General features: G+C 43.9%; 1 long non-coding RNA gene across 1 annotated transcript; it reads left to right on the top strand.

The window, feature by feature from the left end:
* Positions 1 to 1144: 1144 nt before the first annotated feature.
* Positions 1145 to 10670, top strand: LOC116269761. Its single transcript, XR_004177518.1, has 3 exons — positions 1145 to 6385; positions 7726 to 7856; positions 9432 to 10670. It is a non-coding gene; the product is annotated as an uncharacterized LOC116269761 (long non-coding RNA).
* Positions 10671 to 11052: the final 382 nt, after the last annotated feature.

The following is an 11052-nucleotide window of genomic DNA, read 5'->3' on the forward strand; positions in this document are numbered from 1 at the left end:
GATTGGAAGGGTTGACCTTATTATGGTCCCTTCTGGCTCTTGATTCCTGTGGGGCCTTCTTGACTGCCAGTAGCACATTGGCTTGGTTCAGGGTGGAGCTGCTCTGAACTACCTTAGGAGGGAGAGGCCCTGGCCTTGTCCCTAGCACTTTCCCTTTCCCTTCATTCCCTCCCAGCTGTGGCATTCACAGAGTTTCCCTCCTCCAGCCCAGTCCTGGGCAGCAATGACCTTCATGTTAGATGCCAAAAGGAGCATTCATCCTTCCCCCATGGGCTGGCACTGGGGCACTAAACTTGGGCACCAAGGTGGGGCCTCTTGGAGGCTCACGGAGGGGGCTGTGTTGACGGGGTGTGCTGTGTCATGCCTTTCCACCACTGTTCCTGCTCCTGCCTGCCTCCGAGGCCTGCATATGACTCAGGAGTCAGTTCAAGTTTATCTGCCTTGGCAGATCTTCCCTGCTCCCTGCCCACTCCACCACCACATCCTCTCCAGAGCTGGAAGATCCCTTCCCACATTCCACAGGTCTCAGAGCACTTAACCCCTGGTTCCAGTGGACACATCTGTTTCTGTCTTTCACCTCCCTCCTTTTGACTGTGAGATCCTTGCATTCTCACAGTGCCTTGGCACTTAGTAAACCCTCGGTACATATTGGGTGAATCCAGGATGTGCCCTGGTGCAGAACATTACAAGAACATGTAGAGAAAGCTTTTATCACATTCCTGAAGTAGCTTAAGGTGAGGTACTTGTAGAGAGGGAGGGAAATCCTAATAGCACATTTTTGTTGAGGATTTGACAGTTGCCAGGCACTAGTATGGCTTTTTGCATACTTTGTGTATTTGCTCACTGAGTCTTCACAACAACCCTACAAGGTAGGCACTGTCTCCACTTTGCCCATGAGAAAACAGAGGCTAAGAAAGATTAAGTAACTTGCTCAAGATCCCACAGTAGGACAAGATAGAGGGATTTTGACCTCACACTCAAGCTCTTAACCCTCTGCCATGCATGTTGTGTCCTTAGTACCACCTCCCCACCCTCCCAGCCACAAAGGAGCCCATATCATAGGCTAGACATTCTCAAGTGGATCAATTAGATGAAAAAGCAAGACAGGGCCTGCCCCAACAATTAATGCTCAATTATTGCCCAAATGCTAATGTACAGAAATGATGAGGACTGGACTGGAGGGAGAGCCAGAAAGGACTTCCACAGAAAGGTGTGCCTCATCCAGCTTAAGAGACATGGAGGAGCAGGACCAGCAGGTGATGGGGGCTGGGGACAGAGTGGGGTGAGCAACCCGTTTCAGGTTTCTTCCAAGAAGACGTTTGCAGGGGACTGGCTGAACTTAGCCACAGTTTCAGGAATGCATAGAAATGAAACCACTAGAAGCATTTGGCTTCAGTTAAACTTGGGGCCAAGCAGAGCCAAGACCAGCACACATGGCTGAGGAGCATGGGCTGTCCAATGGCCATCTCGCCAAGATGAGGTGGGAGCAGTGACTGGGAGGAGACCCAAAGCCAAGGTGGGAAGGTATTACCAGCTTCCTGACCACATGGGAAGAAAGGTGGCTCCTGTTTATCCATCAAATATTTGACTAAGAACAGGTCTTAGTAAGACACTGCTTTGGCTTTGGGAGGAGGGCAGGTTTGTTTGTTTGTTTTTCTCTTACCCCTGGAGAGAAGAAATAGAACCCATGTGAGCAGAGCTTGCTGCAAAAATGTCACCTCTCCATTCAGATGCTGTCACACTGTTGGAAATGCCACCATTAGTAAGGGATTTAAAAACTTGAACCTTCTTCTTCATTCAAGATGAAAAGAGTTTGCATAACTATAGACCTTGACAGGTGACTAAAAAGTGTTCAGGCTCCTGAAAAACATATAAGAATCCTCAAAACATGAAAAATAGAATGGCCATATGATTCAGCACCCCACCACTGGGTATATATCAAAAAATATGAAATCGGTCAGAACTATCTGCACTCCCATGTTTACTGCAGGAGTATTCTCAACAGCCAAGGTTCGGAATCAACCTGAGTATCCATGGAGACTCATGGATGGGTTTTTAAAATATGGTACATATACATCATGAAATATACATCAGCCTTAAAAAAAAAGGAAATCTTGTCATTTGAAACAGCATGGATGAACCTGGATGACATTATATTAAGTGAAATAAACAGGCTACAGAAAGACAAATGCCATATGACCTCACTCACGTCTAATGTAAGAAAAGTGTTGAACTCATAGAAACAGGAAGTGAAATGGGGTTACCAGAGACTAGGGACTGAGAGGATTGGGAAAATATTGGTCTAAGGACATGAAGTTTCAGTGAGACAGCAAGAATAAGTTGAAGAGATCTATTTTACAATACGGTGAGTATAGTTAATAGCAATATATTGTATATTTGAAAACTGCTGAAAGAGTAGATTTTAAGTGTTCTCACCACAAAAAGCAAGTGTGTGAGACAAAGCCTATGTTAAATAGCTTGACTTAGACATTCCACAATGTATACAAACACCAGAACATCATGCTATACATCATAAAGTTTACTTGTCAATTAAAAAAATAAATTTAAAAAGGATTTCAATTCCTTGTATCTGTTGAATCCTCCAATAGGTCTATGAAGTATGGTGGGCTCTAGAATGTAGTTGTTTAAGCACCCAAGTGATGAAGCCAGACTGAGTTTGAATCCCATCTCTGAGTAGCTATGAAACCCGGGTCCACCCACATAACCTCCCTGTGCCTTAGTTTTCTTTGCCCATAAGTGGGGTGATGATAGTACTTACCTCGGAGGGCTGCTATGATTAAATAAACTGCTGATATAAGTGATTGGAACAATGTCTAGCATGCAGCAAGTGATATGTAAACATTAGCAATTATCATTATCCTATTTTATAGGTGTGGGAAACTGAGGCTCAGAGAGGTGAAGTGACTTACTCCAGGTCACACCACCAGTTGATAGCAGAATGAAGATTTAACCTCTGCCATCTGGTCTTCCAACTTGAAGCCTGATGATCACAATGAGGAAAGCTCTCCCTCTTCTTCTACCCTCTCAAAGCAGTGATAATCATTGTGAAGACCCTTTCTTTTAAATATGACAAAAAAATTGCCTGGCAGAGAGGACTTAAAAAGCAGGTGATGAAGCCCCAAGGAGAAGGGAGAGCAATGCTTATTAACATTCTGCTATCTGCTGGACTATTAGATGATGAGTTGGAAAACCTTTTTCTGTAAATGGCCAAACATTAAATATTTTAGTCTTTGTGGGCCATCTGGTCTCTGTCAAAACCACTCAATTCTGCCATTGTAGTTCACAAACAACCATAAGCAATATGTAAATCAATGGGCATGGCTATGTCCCAGTAACTCTTTATTATGGATATTGAATTAGGTAGAATTCTATTTCATGTATGGTGAAATATTTCTCTTCTTTTGATTCTTTCCAGCCATTTAAAAATGAAAAAGCAATTCTGTGCTTGAGGGGCGTACAAAAGCAAGCAGCAAGACAGATACCAGGGGGCTGTGGTTGGCTGACCCCTGATGCAGAGGCTGAGATTAACTTACTCCTGCCAGCACTGCTGAGACTCATTTTGTGCATGAGTAAACTGAGGCTCAGGGGCTTCCATCACCAGCTTACAAGGCAGACTAGTGAGGAGCAGAGCTAGGATTCAGTTCCTCTTTCCATCTCCTCTGTGATGCCCTTGGACCTAGTTGTTCCTTCTGCGTTTGTCACCACTGTGTGAAGAGGTTGCAAGACCCTTTGTTATAGGACAGGGGAAACTGTCCTAATGGACATGCCTCTTCAATGTGTGATGATGGCATTTGCCATACTCAAGCCTTTTAAGGAAACAACGTCAATCAGTTGATGTTCAGGACATGTCGCTTCAGGAAATAGCAGATCCCAGCCACAGCATGGGGAAGGTGCCTAGTACTCATTTGGTATGTGGTATAGGGCAATGGTTCTGTCATTGCCCCAGCGCTGTGGTACTGGTGAAAAGACTCTTGATTCTCTGGCTTGTGGTGAGCAAGAAGAAGGTTGGGAGGTTCCCGCATGACAGATCACCTTCATGAGATAACACAGAAAGGTGCATTGGTCTCAAGGGCTTTGGATCATACTGGACAAGCAGCAGCAAAATAAGAAAGGTACATGTCTGAAAGATAAAACTGGGCTAGGATGTTTCCTGAAGGGTGTAGCCTGGGACTGGGAGATTTTCCGAGAGCCGACTAGGCTTTATCTCCCTCTTCCTCACATCCCGCATCTCAGACCTCAGACTTGGCCTCTTTCCCCACCTGCCAGACACACTCTCAGCTGAGCCAGCTGTGAGACTGGGGTCCAGCATCCAGCCTTTCCTCCCTGGTGCACATTGAAGACCCAGGAGTGCCTGCACTGAAGCTGCTGTTCCCAGACTGCAGCAAAACCACAGCTGTGGCTGCCTGCAGGTCTGAGCTTGTTTAGGCTTCACCGGAAAGAAAAATGCCCCCGCCTTGTGCAATGGGTGCAGTCTGTCCTGGGAGCCGTGGCAAGCCAAGCCTGTCTGAGTGAGGGCGACTGGGGACCCTGACACTTGCCTACTTACTTTATATCCTTTTAAAATTGTTGTTTCAGAAATAAACACTCTCGAAGTAGAAAATTTAGAAAATATGCATGACAAAAGAAAAAATGAAGATGACCCATAATCCTGCTTCCTAAAAGTAACTGTTTTTCTTCTCTTTCCAGTCTTTTTTTCTATGCATGTGTGCTCCCTATCCAAATGGAATCATAGGATAAATGCTGCTTGGGGAATTTGTTTCTTTTTTATTTAACACTGTAGAGTGAACATCTTTCCATGCCAAAGCGTACTTTTCTTTGCTGTTATTTTTGCCTATCATCTGTTTTTGGCAAGTCCTCTTCCAAAGGTGTGTGGAACTTGGAGAGGATTTCTGTGTATTGGGGTCCTAGGCTCCAACTGGATCACCAGATCCAGTCCTTTTTAGGATCACCGGATCCAGCCCTTTTTAGGTAAGAGTGCGGGGGCAGCTCTGTGGCTTTGAGTAATAAAAAAAAAGCCCTAGGCTCATTGTTTGCACAAGAGTTCCTGCCCCAGCCCTGCTCTGACTCATGGTGCCATCTTAGACTTGTCACTTCATCCCTCTGGGCCTCAGTTTCTTTACCTATAAAATGGGATGATTGGATTGAGGGCTTTGCCAGCTCTAATGTCCATGACTAAGCACTTGTATACTGAGGAAGATTCCAGAAGCCTCTGGGAGCATTGGCTGCTGGGAGGAAGTTGTCTCTTCCCAGTCAGTAAGCTGGCATCCAGCTCAAGGCTAACCAAGGAGATAGGGGTCTTGGCCTGGATGATCTGAAACCTCTCTGGGGTAGCCAGCACCCTATGCTGTGATCCCCAGGGCTTCACAAATCACTGGGTTCTCCCTACCTTCCTGTTCCCTGCCTCTGGGGAAAGGGAAGCAATTGTCCTGTGCCAGCACTGAGCTCACAACTCCACTGCTTCTTGGTCATGGTATTAACAGTCAGAACCTGCAGCAGCCAATAGCTACTGGTCACTCTCTGAAATGCAAACCAGGTGACTGGGCAGAGAGTGCCATCTCAGGCAGTGCCAGGGCCAGTGTCTGGGGGGCTGGGCATGTGGTGGAGCTGGGGCTTCTGGGAGCTGCAAAGGGCTTAGGAAAAGGGCCTTGGGTGGACAGGCTTTCCTCACCTCTGTTTTCCCTTCCTCCTGTGGTCCAGGAACAGCAGCTGGCTTTTCTTAATCTGATGTGAAGAGTCCTGCCAAGAAACTTGGAGGCTGAGGCAGCTGCTGTGTGAAGGTTTTGAGGAATGGGAGCATCACAAAATATAAACAACAGAATCTTTTTTTTTTTGTGGCACTTGGGTTGTTTGTCTTCCATACTCTTTTATAGAAATTACAACAACAACAACAACAACAAAAACAGCAACAACAATAATAGCAATACAGCTACCATGTAATAAGCTTTTGCTGTCTTCTAGGCAATGAGCCCAATGCTTTACTTTCTTCACCTTATTTGAGATGAGCTGTTGCTGGTATTATCTCTATTTTACAGCTGGGGAAATAAAGGTTCCAAGAGGTTAAGCTGTTTGCCTAAGGCTCCCCAGCAATGAGTTGCTAGGCTACAATTTGGACTCACAACGTCTGTTCTTAAGCTTGGCCTCTTACCCACCTGGCCCTGCTACCTCCTCAAAGTTTCATGCTTCAGTTGGGCAGGAACCTCCCACTGTAGTTTCAGTTTTTACTTATATGCAGAGATTGCCAGAGGCTTAGAAATTCTATCAGTTCCAGGCATCTATGTGCTAGGTCCCATACTCATCAACAGCGTACCCAAAATGTGTAAGCTTTGGTCTTCAAGTGCTGGCAGTTTAACATTTCATTGATGAGGTGAGTGATAACAGATCCTGAGGTCCTAGGGGGCATTTATATTTTTCATGGCATCGTGGGGTGTGTGTTTTGAGCTATGCCTTCTGCAGTGTGAATCCCAGCTCTGCCACTTACCTGTGACTCTGGGCAAGTCTCTTATCCTCTCTGTGCCTCAGAATCTTCCTCTCTTAAACAGGGGGAATGCTATACACTTTATAGAGATGACTCTTAAGGATTAAAGAGAAGGTATATAAAGTACCGTCACTTAGTAGGTGCTTTATGAATGTTAGCTCTTATTATAAAGACTAAAAGAATGGTATCCTGAGTCAGATGCCTGAGTTTTGTTCTAACTTAACTACTTAGCAGTTGGGTGACTTTGGATAGCTCACTTTTGTCACTCTGTGCCTCAGTTAATAGTATTGTTGTAAGGAGTAAATGTGTATCTTCTATGTATATAAGTATACAAATACACACACATACCTCAGAGCAACACATGTTTACTAAGTATCTATTATGTCCCTGGCACATACTAACTGTTCTGGTTTTTATTTTCCATTATTATTATTCCTCTACTATCAGCATAATTTTATATTTATTACCATGACTATTAGTCATGCATCTGATTTATGGATTCAAAACCACCTCACTCACTCCTCTAGATGACCATATTCGTATTCATGGCATTGCACATTTAAGTCATCAAAATTTGTAACTTTGGAATTATTTAAAATTTTCCTTTCCCCCTCCACAATCACCCTGTCAGTACTGTCTGGGACTGTTTCTTCTATCAACACCCTATCTCTCCATTCCCACTGGCAGTCATTTAGAGTTGGTGTAGGTGAGTGTCGCAGCTCCTTCCCTGGGAGCCACTTTTGATGAGAAGAAGCCAGGAAGGGAGGGGGTACGTGGTTCTTCCACATCCACTCTCCTATGGTTGGTCGTTTCTCATCAAGGCATCCAAAGAATTATTCCTTGAACTCAATTCTGTTTACTTCTCTCCTGAAAAACAATCAATACCCCTCCCACGCCCCCCCCCCCCCCGCCCAAGGCCCCACCGCCCCACCGCCATGCTTTTTATTTTTCACAAAGATTCTTGAGTCTGGGATTCAAGGCTTTCCACAGTCTGGTCCAAGCATTTTACAGGAATCACCATGGATGATGCCTGACCTTGCATTTCGCTCATGTAGTTTGTTTGTACCATTCATGGTAGGTCGCTAGTCAGTGATGGGTTCAGGAATGGGCAGTCCTAAGCTACTTCATGTCCGTGGGATCTGAGGAGAAGTTTGCTTGGGGCTTCTGGGAATGATAAACTATTTTCTTTTTCCCTCTCTGCTTTTCAATGCAAACACCTTTTGCCCCAGGTGCAGCTGACAGCCAGCTTGCAACCACAAGGATGGCCACCATGAAGTCAAAGGAGAACTGAGAGAAGAACCAAGAAACAGACAGGAACCCTGACTGAACTGCTCTGAAAAGCCGCTGCTTCTGGACTCCAGTGTGTAAAATACATTTCCTTATTGCCTAAGCCTGGTCAAGACATACTTTTGTTACTTGCAGCTCGAAGAATCCCAATGGATACACTCATCTTTCCAGCTTTATCTCCAGCCATACAGGATAACTTGTTTGTCTTGAAATTTCCCCTCGGAGTCCTACCTTGGTGTCTTCTCTCATTCTTGTCTTCACCTGGAATGCTCTGCCCAAATTATATTGTTAAGGTCTTATACACTCTTCAAAGTCCAGATTCAAAGGCACCAACCTATCCTCTCATTCAGAAGAACTCTCTGCCCTCCTGAGTCTCCAAGATGCTTTGTGTACACCTGATAGCACTAAAACATCCAGCCCTACAGCACGCTCCTCTGCCTCCTTCACAGGATGGCATATTCCAGGGAGGCTGTTTCTCTTTATCATTTTGTATCCCCTAGCTTGGAACAAAGTGTGCTTAGGAGATACGTGTTGCATTTAGATGTGGAATTCAATACAAATGATAACCAAATGTCAAATGATGGTAACAAAAACAATCAGTGTTAAGTAAGACAGAAAGGGATGGGATCTCTCTGGGCTGGAGCAGTGAAGAAATGATACTTATGTCTTGAAGGTGGGAACTGTGGCTCATGTCTTGTAATCCCAGCACTTCGAGAGGCTGAGGTTGAAGGATTGCTTGAGCCCAGGAGTTTGACACCAGACTGGGCAACACAGCAAGACCCTGCCGCTACAAAAAAATTAAAAAATTAGCTAGGTATGGTAGCATGCAACTGTAGTCCCAGCTACTCAGGAGGTTGAGGTGGGAGAGTCACTTGGGGCCAGAAGTCTGAGGCTGTACTCCAGCCTGGGTAACAGAGTGAGACTCTGTCAAAAAGAAAAAAAAATAAGAAGAAAGAAAGGAAGTAAAGAAGAAATAAGTGCTACTTATGTCTTGGGATGTGCTCCAACTAGCAGGTAGAATTTGGATAGGTTGACTTGGGGGGAATTCCTCCGTGGAGAGGACTAAGCAGATGCAGGGATCTGTTTCTCATTCCTCTACTCATTGTAGTATGTTTGAGGGGTTCTTTGTAATTGTTGGGAAATGTGGTCTCCGTAATAAAATTCTGGTGGGTGGAAGAGGAGAAAAGTTGGTTTCGTCCAAGTGGAAATGAATTCTTCATTTTTTCTATGATTATAAAATGAATAAAACACAAGTGGTAGTTGGGGATGGGCTGGGAGCATCTCAGGATGGTTTTTATAAGCCCAACAAAGTATGACTGTGAGACAGAGGGGATGTTGAACTCATCACCGTGTTCCTCCAGGTATCCAGAGATTCCTTCCATTTCAGGGGCTTATGTGTTCAGGCTGTTATAAAGAGTGTTGTCCATCCATATAAGGTACTATGGTGGACACATTATGTGTTCTTATTATCTCATTTTCTTCATGATCACACGAGAAGACTACAAGTGCTGCCATGTGACTGGGTCTTTCCAGTGGAATATAGGTGGTAATAATGTACTACTCTACTTCCAAGCCTAGCCCCTAAAATGGCCCATGCAATCTTTCATGGTCTCTCTCCCTCTCTCTCATTGTCTGGTTGAATCTACAGGTTCCAATGGAAGACTCTGAGGAGGACTTAGACAAGGCAAACCCACCAGATGAAGGAAGGCTGAGCTGCTTGGAGAAAAACAGCTCAAGAGAGCTGCTTGACCAAGAACACCTGCATTGAACCTCGTATGAGAAAGAAATAAAATTCTACTACTACATTAACACCTAAAATGTTGAGTCTGTTTGTTAGCTAGCCTACCCCGATTAATATGGATGTCAAAGAGATGGCTTAGCAACATCTGAGGGCATGCGTAAATGCAGTCCTATGAAGATGATCAGCACGTGATAGGTAGGAGCCTTTTACCTGATGGTCATGAGAAGGAGAGGTAATACAGACCCTCAGTACTGGAAAGATTCAGTGTTTGCTCCACTGGCAAGGGATAGTTTGCTTTAAACTTCCTAATGCTGGCTGCAAACGGCACCTGCGGGGCAGAGGCTGGGCAGTCTCTGGACACTGATTTCAGTGCTGTTCATGAGGTCCTGCCTGCTCCTATTATTTGACAGCTCTTCTTTTAAGCCCTGTGGACTTCCTCTTCGATAACACTCCTCTGATTTTCCTCCTTCCTCTACCTTTAATTTTGAGAGATATTGCCAAACCACTATCCACAAAGAAAGCCTATTTAAAATGCCATTATATGTTTGTGGGGTGGACATGAATGCCTGTTTCCCTACTTACTATCCAGTACTGCATGTTATCAAACTTTTAAAAGTTTATTTCATTACAAAGAAATTATTGTGGTAAAAACATGACACAGAATTTACCGTCTTAAGCATTTTAAGAGTACAGTTCAGTAGCGTTACGTGTGTCCACATTGCTGTACAAGCAATCTCCAGAAGTTTTTAATCTTGCAAAACTTCGACTCTATGTCCATTAAACAACAACGCCTCATTTCCTCCTCCCCCATCCCCTGGAAACCACCATTCTACTTTCTGTTCCGATGAATTTGACTACTCTAGATACCTCATGTAAATAGAATCTTGCAGTATTTGTCTTTTTGGATTGACTTATTTCCTTTAGCATATTGTCCTCAAAATTCCTCCATGTTGCAACATGTGTTAGAATTTCCTTCCTTTTTAAGGCTAATATTCCATTGTGTGTGTGTGTATATATTTTGTTTACAACACAAATTTTGTTTATCCATTCATCCATTGATGGGCACTTGCACCTCTTGGCTATTATGAATAGCGCTGTTATGAACATGGATATACAAATATCTTTTTGAGATTCTGTTTTCGTTCCTTTGGGAGATAAATATACTCAGAAATGGAATTTTTAAATCACGTGGTACCTCTATTTTTAATTTTTTGGGAACCTCCATACTGTTTTCCATAGTGACTATACCATTTCATATTCCCACCAGCAATGCACAGGGTTCCAATTTCCCCACATCCTCGCCAACAGGTATTACTTTCTGCTTTGTTTCGGGGTTTTCTTGACAGTAGACAGCCTAATGGTTGTGAGATGGTATCTCCTTGTGGTTTTAATCATTTTTTCATGTTCACCTAATATGCTTTAAATTTTAATTCACATTTTTTGTTATATATAGAGGTCAGAAGAACCCATCCTAGTGATGAGATGTTTCTGGTTTCCAATCTTATAAGAACTACACCAACTTTGCAAA

This window comes from Papio anubis, chromosome 12 (genome assembly GCF_008728515.1).
Source record: "Papio anubis isolate 15944 chromosome 12, Panubis1.0, whole genome shotgun sequence".
Taxonomy (NCBI): Eukaryota; Metazoa; Chordata; class Mammalia; order Primates; family Cercopithecidae; genus Papio; species Papio anubis.